Genomic DNA, 17,804 nt, shown 5'->3' with positions numbered 1-17,804 from the left:
GAGTCCTGCCTCAGGGTCCCACTGAATGGGGGCCCAGAGTGAGGCCTGGTCAGATTTCCTTTTTGCCTCTGGGAGGTCAGCTGGAACAGGAGTCTGAACTTTAATTTCACTTTCTCTTTTTGCCGGTCTCTAATAATCTGCCACGTCCTGAGGACCGTACTGCAAGCCTGGCTGAAGATTTCTTCCAAAGAAAACCCCCAACCAGGCCGGACACATTAGTGTTGTCAGCACGACTGTTACCCTCCTTCAGAAGAAAGGTCAACAAATAATTTCAGCTTTGTTTAAAGCCTCTTTAATGGACTCTATAAAATGCTCTAATTACCAATGATTATCCATCGAAGTGCTTGCAAGCTTTTTAAAGCCTTTCTACACCCATTTCACTTTGTTCACACAGAGTTCAAGTTCTCTGGTGTACTTAAGCAAGAGGAGGCATTTCTTTTCTTATTTATTTATTTTTTTGATCATGTCATGTGGAGTGTTTGTAAGGCAGGCAGGCTCTCTCTCGTCTCGGGCTGAAGCAGAGAGCTTTCACTCTACTCTTTATCTTGTTGCCCAATAAGAAATGAACTGCCATCTATACGATATGGAAGTTCTTCTTGTCAAACATACTGTACTTGCCTTCTGGTTTAGTCCGAATCCCATGCGGGGTCTCATTTGAGCCCCACCCCGGGGAACCGGAGGGTCCACTGGGACAGGATTCTCAGCTTCTGCTGCACTACGGACATTTGAGCTGGATCATTCTCTCCTGGTGGCGTTTAGCAGTATCCCTGGATGCTACCCACTGGATGCCAATAGCACTACACCCCCGTTGCGACAACCACAAATGTCCTCAGACCTTGCCAAATGTCCCCTGGGGGGGGGGGGGGAGTCAAAATGATCCTTGGTTAAAAACTGTTTTTAGAGGAGGCGACTGAGGCTCAAGGCCCATCAACGGGGGACCGTGGGGCGGGTATCTCCTGGAACGGGGCGGGGGGCATGGCAGCCCCCAATCCGGCAGAGCGCGCCACCTCTTCCTCTCCTGTCCCCTGCTCTGCGTCCCGCTGCCTGTCCTGCTGCCCATTTCCAGCATGAACGTCTCCGTTCGGCAAAGTTGCCTCCTGGAGGTTAAGGGTTTCATGTTCTGTTCTTCCGCCTCCGAAGCCTCAGGCTCCCGAGGATCAGACGACGGGTCGCTTTTCGCACCGCCCAGCAGGGGACGGCGCGCCGGGGGCTCTCAAGCCAGTCGGGGGCGCGTGCCCCACAGCGCCCCGTGAGCTCGCGTGGCTGTGCCCCCGGGCGGGAGGGGCGGGAGTGGAGCCACCGGGCTGGGGGCTAAGCCGCCGATGGCGCCCCCGGAGAACATTCTGCGCTCCTCGTGTGTCCCCCGTCCCGCTGGAACCGCGGCCTCGGGCTCACCGCTCACCGCGTGCCGCGCGACCTCACCCCGTGCACCGTGACGCCGCCCCCTCAGCATCTCTCTCCGCCGGCTTCCCTTCCCGCGCAGGTAGTGGACTCGGGCGACAGCTCCACGGCGGGCTGGGCCGGCGGGAGTGCGCGTGCGCGCTGTGCGTGCACGCGCGCACGCGCGCCTGCGTCGCTCACCGCCTTTGCGTGCGTGTGCGTTCGCGGTGTGGGGACGGGCGCGTGCGCGTGTCGTGATGGCTGGCGCTGCTCTTCAGGGCCCCGGTGCCCCGTGGGCTAACCTCACGCACGCTTTGGAAACGCTGGATTGAACAAGTGGGACGGGATTCTGAATTGCAGGACTTCTCAGAGCCTTTAGCTGCTAATGTGCTCCGTGACTCTCACAGGACAATACCGGATACAACAGTTGCCAAAGTCTTTTGACCACCGGACCCGTTTTCTTTTCACGGCGTACCTTCGCGTCGCCGCTCACGCGATATTCTTCGGGGAGAGTGTCGTCCGGATGGGAAGGCGCACCTGATTCCCCCTCGTTGGCCAGTTCTAAGGTAGCTTTGAGACCAGGAGGGTTAAGAAGGGACCCAGTATGGAGACCCCAACGCCCCTTGGGTTTGATGGCTCCCAAGAGGCTGGATTCTGAGCAGGACCCTGGAGAAGAGGAAGCCTTCCCCAAGCCGTGGCGGTAAGTCTGGACGACCTGACGCGCCTGTCCATGTCAGTGGCCGTGGCAGCGAGCGGTGTGGCCGCAGGAGCCGGGGCCGGGGGTTGCGGGGAAGCCCAGAGGGCGACGCGCCCACCCTCCTCCTCCTCCTCCTCCTCCTCCCGGGGAGAGGTGAAAGGGGCCAGAACGCAGGAAGAGAAGGGAAAACAGAAGTTTCCATTTGTACCGGATGGTTTTGTTTTTTTATCTGTTTGCAAATGTTCAGTGTAATGGTTTGAAACCCAGACGTGTAGCTGCCGCCGCCCACACACAGAGCTGCAGTGGCACTGAGCTTCAGCAGGCAAACCGTATCACCAGCGTCGGCCATTAAACCCGAACCCACACCAGGGCAGGCTGCACACCTACCCCCCGGTGTCCCTCTGCCACCCCCCCACCGCCCCGGCACCCCCGACACCCACCACCCTCCACACACACGATTTTTTTTTTTTTTTTTTTTTTTTAATTTCCAGCACTCGGTTTTCTCTAGAGAAGGCATAGAGAGAAGCAAGGCAGAGATGGGACGAGCAGGGAGAATACTCCTGCCTCATCGGAGCCACCGGTTTTCCGGAGAGCGCGGCAGCCCCCACCTGCCTGTGGACTGAGCACGTGAAGGTGAGAGAGGTCTTTGTGATTTCTTTATGCACCTGGAGGTCTGGGATGCAAGGCCAGATGAAGGGACCTTAATCCTTGAGCCTTGTCTGTTGCCTCCCGAGTGATTATATCAGGCAAGCATGATGGATGCTTCCTTCCAAGCACACGTAGGTCTCTCTCTGACACAAGCCCCCAGTCAGGTCCCTGTGAGAGCTTTCGAACCAGGGGGCTTCTGGTTCCCCCCTCCTCCACTTTCCAGCACAGCCTCCCAAGCCTGAGCTGTGGAATAAGGTCCGAACCCGCCTTTGGCTTGACCTGTTGATTTCCACCTGAGGCTGCTAACCCTTCCTCCCCGAAGCGAGCGCTGACCCCGTTCTTTTGGGGCCGTATGGAATGGGGCTCCGTGCAAGGGGCTTTGGGAAGCCTGTTTCCCCGGTGGCCCCAAGCCCAGTCATCAGAAGCAATCAGACCCAGCTGTCCAGCTAATCTGTACGAAATAGGCTTCCTTCCCAGTAGAAATCAACAAAGTTTAAAATAGAAGGGACTGTAATCGGAAACAAAGCCATAGAGTTCTGTGTGTGATGCAACAGGGTAGAAACATCCGCATGGAAAATATTAAGGACAAATTACATAGCTCCCAGCCATGTGAGCCAGGAAAAGAGATGATTTCCTTGCTTATTAAGCATGTTTGTGGGCCGGAGGGTAGCCAAGTGGGGACATCTCTTCGGGAAGGTTTGAACCACACAACACGAAGGAGAGAAGTAGAACCACAAGATGGAGGGAGAGAAAAGAGGCCATCATCTAACGTACACGTAGGAGAGAAACAGATGAAAAAACCCCGAATTCTGTGCAGTCAGGGGATGAATCAGTTGGAATAGATCTATTTTTAGTTTTCAAGATCTGCTGTTACATTTTGCCTGGCATTAATTAGTGTCACAGGCATGTTTCACCCACTGGTTCAGAAGGGCCTTAGCATGTCATTCAAAGCGGGAGACGCCGGCCCTCGTGTACGGGCGCGCTCCGGTCCTACGAGTCTGTCTCCGACACACACGTGTCCAGAATGTTCTGCTCTCTGACCTTGCCCTCTCTGGGCGTATCCGTTAATCTCCTGGCTCCAGCCCTTGGAGGTCTGGCCACTGGCCAAGAGAGAGTTGTGATTTTTGCCGTGCTTTGTTTTTCCAATAGGAAAGGCTGTACGAGCTGAAATTGGGGCGGGGGGGGGGGGGGGGAGAAAAACGATGTTGGATCATAGCTTAGATAAACAAAACTGGCTTTGGAAGCAACTCTGCCACCCCAGAGAAGAAGAGCGAGGTCCCCGATCTCCAAACAAGGCTGATTTTGATAGAGCAGATTTCATGACCGAGGAACATCTCCCGATGTAGTTTAGACACAGTGTAATATTTTAGCAGGAACTAATTTTGGGGCTAGGTTGATCGCATGTTGGCACGGTCGCATGTGTGTGAAGCTAATTACCCTGAAAAAGCCTGTTGGTGTTTCAGAGCTGAGGCTGTAAACCTGACGAGCAGTTTAAATGTAGGACTTAGCATGGGCGTGGCACCTTGCTTTCCGAGGTGACAACAGGACAGCAGCCAGCTTGAGTCAGAGGCAAGGATGAGAGGTGGAAGGCCAAACGGTAGTGGAGCTGTGGGGACAACTGTTTCTGTATCTTTGCCACGATGATCCGGTCAATAAGAAAGTGGGAGTACATCAGGGGCCCTGATCAGAAGAGACCCGCCTTCTGTTCTCTGACGTTATGCAGACTGTTCTCCTGCTGTCCTAGAGTCAGACCGCGTCGCCAGCCGCTCATGGTTCAGTGCCACTTGTCAAGGCCTGTGTAGGTCTTCGTTTAGTTTACAGTTCACTTCTGGTTGGCCCATCCAAGACAGGCGCGTGGACGACCTCTTCCGAGCAGGCTGGGAGAGTTCCCAGGGCATGGGGCTGGCCTCTGTGTTGAGTGGAGAAACAGAGCATAGATGAGCACTGGCCAAGTCAGTTTTCAGTCCTGAAGAAGAGGTGCCAACTGAATTTCTGAAGTTGTTAAGAGCACGGGTCAGAGGGTATGAGGAAGCAGGGCACTGACCTTGGGTGTCATGCCCTGAGGCCCCATCCCTTCCATCCCTCCACCCAGACAGCTGATTCAAGGGTCTTGGGCCCCCCAGTCTCAGTTAGGTGCCTCGGCCCTCCTGACCACCCCATGCCCCTTGAATGCTGCTGGCCACATCCTTCACCAGGGCATCTCTGGCCTGGCATCCTGAGCAGGCACCGCTGGGTTATTCTGGGCTGGGGACACCTGTGTTCAGCCATGGCGAGAGGTCACGAAGGGGGAGGCAAAGAATCGTCTCTCTATTGGTAATAAAGATCTCTGGCCCCTTTCAGGCCAGCCGTGTCCGTGGCCATGGCTGTACAAGCTGAGGGCCATCTCAGCGTGTCAGATAAGGCAGGTGGCTTTCAGACTTTTGAGACCTGACTTGAGGATGCCATTAGAAATCAAAGGGAGTCTTCCTCTGGTGCCCAAAGCCTATAGAGTTCTTTGATTGCTTTGTGATCTCTTCATGCGTGGGGAGGACCGATACACGAGATCAGATGAGAGCTTAATCCTTGAACCCTGTCTCAGTGGTGATGAAAGTCCCAACTAGAGAAGGTCCTGTTCCTGCCTCGTGCTGTGTCAGGGAAAGGCTTTACCTGCGTTTCTCCCTTTCATCCTGGCAATGGGCCCGTGAGGCTGGTGTGCTCTCCCATCACTGCTTTAAGGAGGAGGAAACTGCAACGTTCCCCTTTTATTTTTAGTGTTTTTATCTTAAAAATATGAAAAATTTGCATTGCACTCCATAGTGCATCCATTGATATTACTGTGAAGTCACACTCGCCGCTAAAAAAAAAGAAATCTGGAAGGAAAATGGTCACTCCCAAGCGTGGCCCGTATTCACCTGTAGGGTCAATCAGTGGTCCTTCTGTGGCCCTTCGCCCATTCCAGAAGAACAGGTGTCCCGGCTGGAGAAGCCCTAGCTGAGTCCACTGGAGGGTCAGCCTGCAACGCCCCGGGTGCCGTGCTCTGTGCACATTTTGTGTTTGCGCCTTCTGCGCTTGATGGTGACTCCCAGTCAGAGGTTGGACTCCCCGAGCCGTGTCCCTTCCCTGCCATGGCCACCCCCCCCCCCCCCGCGTGAATAAGGAATTGGGCACGTGCTCACCCCTGTGCTCTGCAGAGGGTCCCAGGCGACTGGCGTGTGATGGGGAAGCTGGGCAAGGGGCTCGGGGAAGGAGGCTCTTACCCCGTGTGGGGCGGGGCTCTCCTGGGAGCCCCCAGAGGGAGAGCCTCCCTCCCCAGCGGCCCCCCTCCCCAGCGGCCCCTGCCCACAGGCCCTCCCTCTTCCTCTGCGACCTGCCACGGGCCTCACATCCTGAGAGGAACCCTAGAAACGGGCCCTGTTGATGCAAACACACGTACCCTTCGCCACAGGAAGCGTCGCCTCACGTTTGCAGCGACAACCACCGGGCTCCTCGCAGAAACCCAAGAGGAACAGATTTTAGATTTTTAACTAAGTTAGAAACACACGTTCCTCCCTCCCTCCCTCAGCAATTTTCAGTTCACCTCACGTGTAGCCTCTGCTCTCCCGGTCCTACACTGGGAAGCCGGGCACTTAGGAAATCAGGTCCGTGTTCTCTGGGTGTAGGTGGAAGCCGTGAGAAAAGAGAGCGTTAGGAACAGTGGAAGCCAGTGGGCATCGAGTCCCGGGTGGCGTGGTCACATAAAACAACAGGATCCCCAGTTACAATGTGAGTTCCGGGTATGCAGCCAGATAACGTTTTTGTCTTGCTTTTGGTATAAATGTGTCCTCAGTACTGCACGGGACATGCTCACTCTAATGTTTTATTCATCGTTTCTTTGAGATTCAGATTTAACTTGGCACCCGCATTGGATGTATTTGCTACATCTCGCGACCATAGCACGGGGGGCCCAGCATCCGAGACCCCGAAACTGCATCCGGGAAGAACGTGGGGCCCGCGTCTCCACCCAGACTTCCCCCGGCCCTCCGATAATAGCGAGGCGGCCCGTCGCACTCTGGCAGGTGCTCGGCACCAGGCAGATGCCAACGTTTTCTGTGCGGGAAGGGCTCGTTGGGTGCGCCCGCTGGAGGGGTGCCGTTTTATCGGTCGTTCGCGGGGAGACACTGAGGCCCAGGGAGGCGGGTGTGACTTGCTGGGTGCTCAGAGTCAGCTCTTGGCCCGTCTCACCACGTAGTACTTTCTAGTAGTGGGTGGTAAGCCGCACGAATCACTGAGAGAAACCAGGCTTCAGAGGAGCAGTAATGACAGGTTAGCTTGGGAGTGCTCTGTGCAGAGATGGGAAGGCTGTGTCAATACATGCAAATTATATGCAAATACACTTGGCCCCCTCGCAGGCTCACCTACCCGATGGGACCCCCCGCCCCCCGCCAGCACAGCCCCTGCCACCCTGGGTTTCTGGCAGGGCAGGTGTACCCGGCTGAGCGCTGCTGGGCCCCCGGCGAGGTCCGCGTCCCCGGGCGCACGTAGGCCGGGACAGGAGGCGTGTGTGTGTGCGTGAGCGAGTGCACACACGTGCTCTCTCTGTGCGGATGAAGACGCGAGGGGGCTGGCGTGGAGGTGGATGTGTGGGGCTGGAGGAGGCGTGTTGACATGTGCGTGACTTTGCCTCCTTGAGCTGTGCACGCAGGCTGCGTGGCTCCCGTCTCCTGGGGTGACCTCTCCTGAGGCGGGAGGCAACCCCTTTCTCTGGGCACCCGTGTGCTGAGATGGCCGGCACTGGATGCTACTGAGGACAGTGACTGCGACCGTCACCCTCCTGTGACGTCTGTCCAGAGGTCGGCCTGTCCCGTGGCGAGCGCCTCGTACCTGATTCTCCCGAGTGCCTGTGTGATGATGATTGACCCCGCTTGACAGGCAGACGGATACACCGAGGCTTTGACAAGTAAGGTGGCTTGCCCACGGCTGAGGAGACACCCGGCCGAGCTCACCCCCAGATGCCCCGGGCTCCCGCGGCCCGCCGCCCAGCCAGGTGCATCACGGCCCTCTGAATCAAAGACAGTATTCAGACCTTGATCCTGGGCACGGACTTTCTGAAGAGGGAGCGCTGTCTTGAAAAGTTCTGGGTGGGGGTTTGCGTCAGATGAACTGAGGTGGTCTGGGATTTGTACTCTCAGAGTTAAGACGGCTGGCTTCGGACATCGGGGGCGCTGGGAGGTGTTCTCCGAGACGGGGTCTGAGCACAGGGGCTGCTGACGGAGAGGGGGTCGCCCGTCTCTCTTGTTAGCTGAAGCAGGGAGCCCGGTGTCGTGGCGACACGTGCTGGTGGGGCCGGTAGCCTGGGTCTGAATGGCGTCTTTGCTGGCGGCTGGCCGAGTGGGTGGCTCCAAGCTGCCTCACCTGCGTGAACCTCCTTCTCCTCTTCTGTAAAGCGGGCGTGCGTAGTGACCGCTTGCCCCTTGTCGTGGCTCGGAGGTGTGGCTGGCCTGTCCTCCCACCAGTGTTGGCTGTTACTAGTCTTTGCTGTGCACTGGGGGCCGCAAGAGGTCCAGCGGTAGAAAATGTGTGACTCTGACCTTTGAAGGTCCTGGCGTCCAGAGAACCAAGCGTTGCGATCAACAGTAAGCTTTGGGAACGCCAGGCTGGCGGAGCAGGTGCGAGCAGGAGCACAGGGCACCGGTGGGGGGGGGGGTGTCCTGAGCTGTTCCGTTTGGGGGGAGGGCTCGTCCACTCTTTCACTCCTGCCGGGCGGCGGCCTCGGAGCTGGCGACAAGGTAGAAAGGTCCCCGGCCTGTGGGGTTTGCGTCACGAGCAGGCCATGACACCCGTAACGTTCCGTGACACCCGTGGTGAGTCCGGAGGTCCGACTTGGCCTTGGAGCGGGCATCTCAGAAGGCTGCCCTGGGGGCTGGGGACGGGCTGACAGATGAAGGCCTCGCGGGGACGGTGAGGCAAGGGGGAAAGGAAGGAGTTCTGACCGTGGGGCCCGGTCCTGACTGGGCTGGAGTGTGAGCCGTGGCGAGGCCAGTGCCGCTGGGACGCAGGAACAGGATGCGGGCTTTGGGGAGGGACTCCAGAGGTGACAGAGGCCGGGGCCCCGCGGGTCGTGCAGGCGGAGCAGATCACGGAGTTATGGGACCCCCAAGGGGTTGTCACCGGTGTGAGGTGCTGGGTGTAACCGTGTGTTTGGGGGCTGTCCCTCTGGCCGTGGAGTGGAGAGTGGGTCTGTGAGGGACAAGGGGGAAGGTAGGTACTGGCTTGCGCCAGCCGTGGCCCCACGACCGGACCACAAATCCTTCCTGGCTGCCCTCGTCGTCCCCAACCTGCTTGGCGCCTGGAGTGGCGTCTGCACCGACCCCGTTCCTGAGGTCCCCCCTCCCCTGGCCTCCCCGCCACCTTCCTTGGGAGAACGCGTGCATCGGCTGCTGGCCCACTGGCTTGGAGTTCTTCCCCGCCGCACCGCGTTCTGCACGGCCGGGCCCGAGGGGAACAGGAAGGAGTCTGCAAGATGTTCAGCGCGCTCAGCATCTGCTGGCTGCCTCTGGAGGAGGTCAGGGCCGCTTCCCGTTTGTCCTCACGGGGCCAGGCACATCTGCACGGGCTGGGCTTCCCCGGGAGGCCGCGAGGCGAAGAGCGTCACTGTGCCGAATGCTGTCCGGGCGGCTTGGGTCTCCCGGCTGCCGGGACCTGATTGGGAGGCTGGCGGGACATGCCTGCCTGTCCCTGTGGGGGGCAGGTCAGAGATGGGGTGTCCCCGCCGTGCTGAGCTGCCGAGGGACAGGGACTCGGCGGGCCAGACCAGCCTCACAGAGGGAACTACCGCCCCGTGGCTTCGCGCTGCGGCGAACTCCCTTGAAAAGGCCACAGGTGACACTTGCCCTCCCAAGGCGGCCGAGGCCTTGTTCAGCAGTTACTTATGAAGCACCTACTTGGGGCTGGGCCCGGAAAGTTAGATTTGTGTCCATCTTTTCAAGGAGGGCATAGTGTAGTGAGAGAAAGTGTCGTGTCCAGTGGTCCTTGGGGTATACTGTGCTGGGAGCGGGGGGCAGGAGGCAGGAGGTGGAAGCTGCCACGGGGCCCTGGAAGGGGAGGGGGTCCCCGCTGCCCGAGCGAGTTGGGTCATGCCTTGTGGAGGACACAGCATTTAAACAGCCCGGATCCATTTTTCCCCGCTCAGGGACAGGGAGGCGTGCACCCAGAGCTGGGCTTCTCCGAGGACGCGCCTCTGCGTGTTCACACGCGCGGGTAAATCCCGTAGAAGGCGTGTACGGCCCCTTTCGAATGGGCACCCGTGTGGTCTCGTCTCCGAGCAGCTTGACGAGTGCCAGGTTCGGGGCGGAAAACAGTAAGTGATTCGGTAGCGCGCGTCCTTTGCTAGGAGTTTTGTTTCGGCCCCTGGGGGGTCCCGTATGCTCCACAGCAGCACATGTCAGGTTTCTTCTTCTTCCATTCGCTCTCTCTCACGCGGTGTTTCCCTTCTCCAGACTCTGTGAAAAGTTCCTTCCTCTGTTCTGACCCTGCTGTTTCTCTCGGCTGCTCTCCCCACCTTCACACCTCGTCTGATCTTTCTTACAATGCGATTTCTCCTGTGGCCTAAAAAGGTCTGTATCGTCTGTTGTCTGCCCGCCCGCTGCCCTGTCATCCTGCTCTCTCCTCTGCTGTTATTACTCCGTATGCCCTTGGCCTTCTGCCGGCCTTAACCTGCCAATGGAGTGCTTGCCCCGGGGCCTTTGTCCGTAGTGCTCCCTCTGTCTGGAACCCGTCGTGCTCGTGTTCCGTCATAGCTGAATCTTTCTTATATTTCAGGTCTCTTCCCAAGGTTGCTCCCCCTTCCCTTTCTCTCACCCCTCATCAACCCATTCCGTTTTTCTGTCTTCAATACACTTATTTTCCTCGGAAGTTACCCCACTCATTTGTGTGTTTTCTTAGTTATGATTCTCTCTCTCACTTTGCTGTCGGCCTCATGAGGGCAGGGACCTTCTCTGTCTTCTTCTCCCCTGATCCTCTGACCTAGAACAGACTTTAGAACCTGGCTGGTACTCAAGAAATATTTGGTGAACGTGTACCTGTTGAATGCAAATCCCCAGACACCTGGGCGGGGGGGGGGGGGGGGGGGGCAATGTCTTCATTTTTCATTGCTCTTTTGGGCTAGTATCTGCCTGTTTGGAATTTACCCGTATTTTCTCCCCAGTTATCTTGATTATGCATCACAGGAAAGATGAAAAAGCATGTTAGTGAAGCCCAAACCCTCTCAAGGCAGCGGGAAGTGAGTAGACTGCACGAAGCCAGGACACCTTTCAGCGGTCAGGAAAACAGGCAAGGCTGGGCACACGTGTGCATCGTGTGAGCGTGTGTCTGTGTCTACACACACGTGCAGGTTACACCAGGACAGAATTCGTGACAGCCAGAGCTCGGCATCACGGGTAGTGGCGTGGGCTCTGGTGAGAGGCGGGTTCTGGTCCCCCTTCTGTGATCTTTAAAACGAGGCGGGTGGCAGATCGGCTTTAGCTCGAGTACCGAATCTGGCTGGAGGTCCGGGCAAAGGGGCTTCTGATGCCTGGCTCTGTGGGGAAGAACACCGTGACCAAGTAGCCATGGGTGTTGTCGGGGAGGGGATACGCCCCTGTACTTGGTGTTCCGGGGTCACGTGATCCCTGCAGTAGCTTTACGTCTAAATTCCAGGAGCCCTCGTCCTTTGGGAATGGTGGGGGATGGGTTGGGGAGCCTGAGCGAAGGGGCCAATTCTCCCACTTGGGAAGACTTTATCTTCAGAGCCTGGTCTTGAGAGATGTGCTACAGAAGCTCTCTCCTGGAAGGCAGCAAGTGATAGACAACCCCAGGAAGGTCTGGGTGAGTTGTGTGTTTCTCCTGGGGCTCAACCAAAGTCCCAGAAGTTCCCAGCGCTTAAAGGCAGGTCCTGCTGGGAGCTGGAGGTCCCCGTGCCTCCGGAAGCATGACATCGAGGTCATGCCGTCTCTTCCCTCTGGATGTGGATGGCACTCTGAACTCTGGCTTTGGAGGGAAATTGGGTGGCTTACAACTTGAGCTCTTCTTCCTTCCAAAAAGGCTTTGGGGAACTTATGGTAAGAACACACCCAGGGGGTAGAACAGTGGGAAGTAAAGCCAGTACGTGAGATCAGAGGCCACCGAGAGGAAGAAGAGAAAACCAAATCTCCAGGAAGGTCCGGGGCCTCTCAGGCCGGGACTTGGATTCGAGGAACAATCATCATGTGGTTTCATAAGGACAAAAGGATTCTTGGCTTGGAGAAGTAGCTGGCAGAGGCTAATATACAAATCTGTGTTTTAATCTGTTTATTGAAATGTTTAAACATATTGTTTTTGTAAATACATCCAGAAGACGCTGATTAGCCAGTCTCCCAAGGGGTGGGGTGGAGTGGGGTGGGGTCTCAACCCTGCCATTTTGTTTCCCATCTGGACCAGTGAACTCTTCTCCTTAAAGAAAGAAAAATAAAACCCAAAGTCCTTACATAAGAAACTTTTGGGATTTGGGGGTGGGGAGGGGGTGGGGGTTGGGAAGAAACCAGTTTTTCTTGTTATCGTTGAAGTGTAAGGCTTTTTCTTTCTGCTCTAAAAACTTAATCCACAAAAACCGGGTGACGCCAACGAAATCACTTCAGGTGCTGGAAATGATTTCAGTTTTATGCTCTGTGATTAAAAGTCTGATAGCCAGGTGCGCCTTCCTAAATAGGGATACAATTTGTAGGGAAACAAAACGCCCTGCCTTCCCCTCGCTCTTCGTCTGTCACTCAGGCAGCCAGGGGCGATGGTTTGCGGCAGGCAATTACCGCGGAGAACATCGGGTGTAATGGGCCCTGGGAGGCTTTGTACCTTTCCCCCGACGCCGCGGTCACCGGGGGCGAGGCGCGAGCCGGCTGCGTGGACCGTCTCCATCGGCGCGATGGGAGCTGTTCCGGAAAGGGGCAGGGAAGGGGGGCCCGTGTTCCCAAAGGGCCTTCGCCGCGCGGGGAGCGGACGCTTTGGGGGAGAGCATCTTGTGAGTCAGAGGGACGTCATCTCAGTGAAGTGCTGCTGGTCTCTCTGGACGGAGCCTTTTGAAAAATTGTAACGCTAGGGAGTTATCTTCACGGACGTCACAAACGTGTCTGAGGGCCGCATCGGTTATTATTGCCGTAATGGCGATCACGCGGCTCGGGGGCACGGTACGCGGTGAAAGCAGGTGCATCTGAAGACACGTGTTCTGACTACAAAGATCACGCGCGGCCTGGTGACGGGGGCCGCCGGGGACCGGCCCCTTCCCGTCACGGTGCCCCGCCCCCCAGAAAGGCAGTCACGAAGTCCGGGCCGGGGCTGGGCTGGACCTCCCAGCCCAGCGCCCCTTCCACGATCCCACAGCGCCACTCTCCTCAGCGGAAGGAAGGAAGGAGGTGGGGGAGAGCGACGCTCTCGGTGGGAATAAAGTTTCCATTTCAATTATTCAGCTGATCCTTGACCCCCATTACCATGGATAATCAAAAGCTGGCTGGATGCATCATATTTTAAATAAAAACATTGTTTAAGTGGCCCCGAGGACGTGCAGACAGATAATTGCATGGGGCACTCGTGCAATTACCCTTTCGGGGGGGGGGGCACTTTTCTCTCTGCACAGAAACGGGAACGGCGGCCCTTGGCTCGGGGTCACACATCTGTGGAGTGCTCCTCTTCGAAGGGGCTCGGCAGGCACACCTCGTTTCCCATCACACGGGCTGTGATTACAAACCTCTTCTGACAGGAGAGTGTGTGGGGGACGCTAAGGGGACCGGAACCCGGAGAGGAATAGGCTTAAATGCACACCCGAGTGCGCGTGTCCCCAAGGCATCGCGCTGCAAAGTCCCCAGAGCCGCCTCTGCTTGGAGGGTGGGCCTGCCCCCTCCCCCCCCAGGCTTTCCCTGTCAGGCAGGGTCCCCTGGTTTGTACGTTTGTAAGCCTCCCGGCACACGGTCTGGGTTTGGCCTGGGGAGCCAGGGGTTTGATAGGGTTTATCGCTCCGCGGACGTGGACAGAGGGCTGATCCCGTGCCCGCATCACGCAGAGATGAAGTGTTTGAGACACGCGGGACGCCTGGCGGGAGAAGGGGTGCCCACACAGAACTGGGCGTGCGCTAGGGGGGTCCACCTCGGGAAGGGATGGCGTCCGTCTTGCTTGGCCTTGTTTGGCCTGGGTTCTTCGTGCATTGTGGTGAAACAAACATATCCACCCGTTCTCATTCATTTATTCAACACATACTCTTTGGGGACCGTGGCGCTGTGCTCTAGACGCTGTTCCAGGTCCACTGAGTGCTTTGAAGAGCGCCACTGGAGTTGGGGCCGAGAAAGGCAGGTGGCAGGATGCAGGGGACGGGGACAGCACCTGGGGACCAGCCTGGGAGAGAGAGAGTCTGGCAGCCACTGTTGACTCATGAGGCAGCGAGAATTGCTTCTTTGCAAGGAGGCTGGGCCAGTCCCCGGAAAGTCTGGGGTGACAGGTGGCTGTGTGCAGAGTTGTAAGAGGGGGACTGGCTGCAGCCTGTGACTCTCCCTTCCTCTTTCTGCCGCGGGACTGCACAGTCGGGGGGCCCGGGGAAGGTCCCGAGACCGAACCCCAAAGGCGGCGGACCGTCCTGTCCTTTCTGGCTGTGGCTTCTCAATAGGAACGTGTGTGTGTGACTCTTCGCGCCTGTGGTCACCGGGATCCCTGGGATGTCGGAGGCCTTCCGGTTTTGCTGCCACCGCTGCTTGTAACTGCACGAGGTAGCTGTGTGGTAAAGATGAGGCGCCGAGCACTGCGGTGTTGCCCTGGCGAGGGAGTGATAGATCTGTTTTTGTTTCCCTGGGGGAGAAAGAGGTTGGAGAAAGCAAGGTCACCATTCTTTGGAAATCACGTTTCTTTGTTTTGGGCGACTATTGCCAACGCTGAGCTCGGTGGTTATCGGTTGCACCTGCTCTGGAAGGCTGGCCTACGTACGTCATGGCTCTACGTTGAGGTGCAAGTCGCCTACCATGAAATCCGTCCTCCGAAAGTGGATGATGGAGTGGTTTTTCGTATATTCACAGAGTTGTGCAGTCACCGCTATGGTCTAGTTCCAGAAGATTTTCAGAACCCCCCAAATAAACTCTGTACCAATGAGCAGCCCGCCCCCCCACTCCCCCAGCCCTTGGCAACCACAAATCCACTCTCTCTCTCTCTCCAGAGTTACCTATTCTGGACATTTCCTATAAATGGAAGCCTACAACTTGTGGCCTTCTGTGTCTGGCTTCTCACCCTTAGCGTCGCATTTTCACGGGTCACCCACGTGCTGGCGGGTCTCAGGGCTTCATTTCCTTTCTGTTGCCCAATGATATTCCTTTGGATGCATGCACCGCATTCTGTTTATCTGTTCCTCCTCGATGTGTTTACCTTCAATCAACTCCAAAGGTTTTTGTTGTTGTTGTTGTTACTGTTTTTAAACAACGTTTGAGTTCTCGTATAGGAAGCTTCTTCCTTCGTGTATCTCAGTGAAGTCTGTTCAGACTGTAACTTTGGAGGAAAAAGGCTCTATGTCCTTCTGGAGGATAAAGAGGTGGATTTGTTCTTGAGGATCTCCTTAGCCACACCTGGGGCCACGTCTGGCCCGGGCCCCTCGGAGAGTGGGGGTGGCAGCGGCCCAGGGAGCCACCTCAGCCTTTTCTGTTTCGGTCCCTCCTTTCCCACAGTGCCCAAGCTGCCGGGGCCCTCCCCACCGCAGGCGAGGCCCGTGTCTGCCGCTTGGGTGAGTGCTTGGGTGTGTCGTCGGCTCTGGCCAGCTTGTGTTCCCAGGACGACCCGCTCCCACTCGTCCACGGCTGCCGGGTTCCCTCCCCGTGGGGCAAAGGCACTCACAAGTTGTCTGCTCCCAGCTTGCCTCCTGCTGCCCCTCTGCCTATCAAACTTATATACATCCTGCAATGTCCAGCTCATCTGTCATTTCCTCCAGGAAGCCTCCAGAAACCCTCTTCCTCGGGGCTCCAGCAAGGCTCTGTTTACGTGTCTGATGAGGCCAGGGGTGTTTCTTACAGTATTTAATGACAGAAGAAGTGCAAGCGCCGATAAATCAGAACGGACGGGGTCAGTGCTAGGCAGGTATTTACTCCTTGTTTGCTGGGTCGTGGAGATTTCCGGGGGTCCCAGAGGAGGGCAGGGGACACTGAAGTGTGGCCTCAGGCTGAGTTCCGTCTCGCTCGCGTGGACCACTTGCATCAGAGCTGGCTCTGCGTCGGTCACTTTCCCGTTTTCACCTTCACATTTCCTGTGGCCTCTGGCATAGCCAGTGACGTGCCTGCTCATTGATGCTGGGGGGGCGGGGGGCGGGGGTGGGGAGTCGACGCCCTGCGAATCTGCACAATTTGGTTCTTCCAAAGCCTAGATCACTCAGCCAGATGAAACCCTCCCCCTTCCCAAACCGAACCTAGCTGAACATGACCAGCTAGATATCACTGATGGCAAAGTGGGCAAAGAAGCATCCTCTCTCCAGTGAAAAACTGGCAAAGCGATAGGAAACCAGCTTAAAGGTGTTAATATGCCCCCAGCCTGTACGGCCGTGTGGCATCTGGTCTGTCCTGTCTCTCCCCTCAGTGCACGTCTTTCCGGTAGTGTGCCCCATTTTGCCTGTCAGGCTCCACCACTTAGACGACTGTATTTTTCACTCTCCGTCACCCTCACGTTTGCCCCTTCCAAAGTCGGGGGGAGAGAGGGGGGCTCACTGTGGGTGCACAACTTAAGGGGACCCAAAACGCAGCCATCAGGATCACAGTTCCTGCAGTATGTTAAAAATAAAGAAGAATGCAGTTCCGCGTTGAACAAAATATCCAAGTTGTAAATAGAGACAGCATCACAGAGATCCTTGTGAGGTCTCCTGCCATCATCACCTGCAGTGGGAATGCTCGTTCTGGGCCCTGGGGACCCTCCAGGCGTGCACGGAGAGGCCCTGCAGATGCTCTTTCCAAGGCCACACCCAGGAAAAGGGCCACCCTGGCTCCATTTCTCCCCAGCCTGCCCGGAACGTGTGATGCAGTAGGCCGTGTACCTCCCTTTCTGGCACCCGTCTCTGTTTATGGGTTGTTAGATCAATAGTCACAACTACTAGATGTGAGCTGAGGCTCTGTTTTTCCCCCTGTCTGTGTCTATCTCTTCCTGTTTTCTAAGGGCCGCCACTGTGACATTAAGTGACGTATAGAAAATAGTGTGCTTCCTATTTCTGGGCCAGCCTGGGTTTCATCTCTGCTTGAGTCTCCTCCATGCTGCTCAAAATGGTACTTTTTCTCAGTTAAACACAGAGTTGATTCCAAGGCCAAGCAATGGGGGAGCCATCCTCTTTTGCTTTATTTTCTAAGACATAGGGAGCATCTCTCTCTCCCTCTGTCCTTCGAGATGCTGCCTGCAGAGTGGGGACCGGTGGAAGATGTCTCAGACACCTTCTCAGCAAAGAGTCACAAACTCCCTACACGCAGTGGGAGGAAGGCGCGTGAACCCCTGGCTTCTTGGGGTGGCCAGCGCACACGTCTTTTCTGGAACCATGGGTGTCTTCTCGGTTTCCGGCTAGGTCACTCGTGTTTGAGTCGGAGCATCGTTGGCCAAAGATCGTCACTCTTCGTAAAGGTATGTGACATGCCCTATGGGATAAGCATATAGAAAATGGAAGCTTAAAAAAAAAAAACAACCAAAAAAACCAAACTTTTTCTTTTTTTTTTTTTTTACCCTGTGTTCTTAATGATGTCTCTATCTTCAAGCACGCAGTTGAGAAGAAATACTACATAAAACTGGGTCTGACCCGGTTCAGTAATTCTCTTGTGCGCCTAACAGCACTGTTGCTATTTGTCAAAATATTTACTGCAGTTCATAATGGCTGTCAGAAACCAGGTCCACAGTCCATGTTCGATTAAACAAAAAAGGCAGACTAAACCTATAAGGCAATTTGTGGCTTTGTAAGCAGTTTTTCCCCATTGCTAGATCTAATTAAAATGACGGTGTGAATGGTTTAGAAATATTAGTTATGTGAGCCCAAGAGTTTGAAAGACTGAGTGTACAGGACGCTATAAATATTTAGGTATTTGATACAGATCCTATTTATAGTGAGTCTACCGATCACCCAAGGGTA

At 56.2% G+C, this 17,804-nt stretch overlaps 1 protein-coding gene across 6 annotated transcripts in view; it reads left to right on the top strand.

The window, feature by feature from the left end:
- The first annotated feature begins 1,605 nt into the window (after positions 1-1,605).
- Positions 1,606-17,804, top strand: part of ZNF831 (zinc finger protein 831) — a 111,487-nt gene continuing 95,288 nt past the window's right edge. For 2 of the 6 annotated variants that reach the window (XM_045053430.1, XR_006595006.1), the window contains exons 1-2: positions 1,606-2,080; positions 2,569-2,710. The gene's annotated coding sequence lies outside the window, so the exon portion shown is untranslated. Of the gene's footprint in view, positions 2,081-2,568; positions 2,711-16,103; positions 17,306-17,804 lie in introns of those variants that run through there. The other 4 variants (XM_019826290.3, XM_023251056.2, XM_045053429.1 and 1 more) reach the window with 3 other exon arrangements.

This window comes from Felis catus, chromosome A3 (assembly GCF_018350175.1).
Source record: "Felis catus isolate Fca126 chromosome A3, F.catus_Fca126_mat1.0, whole genome shotgun sequence".
In the NCBI taxonomy this organism is placed as follows: Eukaryota; Metazoa; Chordata; class Mammalia; order Carnivora; family Felidae; genus Felis; species Felis catus.
This window is presented reverse-complemented; position numbering and strand designations above follow the sequence as displayed.